This window comes from Octopus bimaculoides, chromosome 17, assembly GCF_001194135.2.
Source record: "Octopus bimaculoides isolate UCB-OBI-ISO-001 chromosome 17, ASM119413v2, whole genome shotgun sequence".
Taxonomy (NCBI): Eukaryota; Metazoa; Mollusca; class Cephalopoda; order Octopoda; family Octopodidae; genus Octopus; species Octopus bimaculoides.
In genome coordinates, this window is record NC_068997.1 from 6870699 (window position 1) to 6872158 (window position 1460).

The 1460-nt window shown below is 37.8% G+C and overlaps 1 protein-coding gene across 1 annotated transcript in view; it reads right to left on the bottom strand.

Moving 5' to 3' along the window:
- Window positions 1–1460, bottom strand: part of LOC106872485 (ras GTPase-activating protein 1) — a 49800-nt gene that overhangs the window by 12478 nt on the left and 35862 nt on the right. The window lies entirely within an intron of this gene.

Consider the following 1460-nt stretch of genomic DNA (forward strand, 5'->3'; position numbering starts at 1 on the left):
TATGACTACCAAAGTAATACCTGATAATAGTAGTCATTTAAATATATTTTTGTTTCTCACCAAAGATGCTTGCTTGATACCAGCTTGAGATTTGAAATATACATACATACATACATATATATATATATATATATATATATATATACATACACTTTATTTGTGGGTTAAGAAGGCAACCGATGGTTTCATATGAAGAAATATTCACAGTTGTTCAAGTCTGCCACATGGAAGTATTGCTACTTGTCTCCATTTTCAAGTGTGTGGTATATATATACACACACTCACAAGAATAAGAGGAGGGAAGGAGAGAAATATTGGTCAGTTTTTGGCAGATGTTTCTTTGTTGGTCAATGACGAGGCAAGCTGTTTTCTCACTATTATTCACCAACACATCTCTAAACTCACACAAATGCATGGACACAGTTGGAATCAACCTTCTGGGCAAGACATGTTTGTATGTGAATAGTAGAACTAAATACATTCAAGGTACCTCACATATACCCAGACAGTGGAGCCTGGGTACCACTTCATGGATTTTCATGCATGCACACACACACACAAACACATCCACACTCACAGAGCTACACAATCTAACTGTACTTTTGCAATGTGCTGGCATGTGGGTGTATGCATATATATATATCTCACAGGTGCACACACACACACACGCAACATATTTGTCTGTCTATAGGATACCCAAATAAAATAAGGTGAAAATAAATATAAGATGAAATTAAATAAGCAATCTGCCAAACATCCATAAAAGCAGGGTTTGGGGTTGAGTGTGCTGAAGAGAAAAAAGGAGAAATGAGATGTTATAAAGACGAATATGATGGATGATTGTTTGTGTTTGTTGGAATGTGATACACAAACATTATATGGAAATGCTAGATAGCAAGAGGTGGGATAATGGCCAGATGTGTTGAAAAGATGGGCCATGGTCTTGGCCTGGAATGCTTTGGAGAACACTTCAAAGGTGTCTGCAGAAGCCATCATCCAGTGACAACCTGTTTCACCAGAGTGCACTGCAGAATTTACATGTCTTGTAGTTTAAAACACTTGTGAATGTGCAGTTACACTTTTGGGTAATTTGGTACAGGGATTTTGGTCAGCGATTGTTGTGGTCTCAGGTTCAAATATTGAGTGGCAGACTAGGAAGGGTCTAGAGTGTAACACGTCGTTGCTATGAAGACTGATCATGGAGAGTGATTTCACGTCTGTTCCAAAAGTCTCTGGTGGTGGAGAGTGAATGAGTTGAAGAGATTTAGCATATGATGTATGTTATGGAGGTAAAGATATGACAAGGAGTTATATAAATAATGACCTGGCCAACAAATGAAACCCTTCTTGCTTTTTCAACTGACCAATATTCCTCCGTCTTCATTTGCATTCTAACCATTCCTTTTGTTCTTATTCTATCTCTGCCTCCAACTTCTAGCTTCTCTTCTATTCTCTCACCA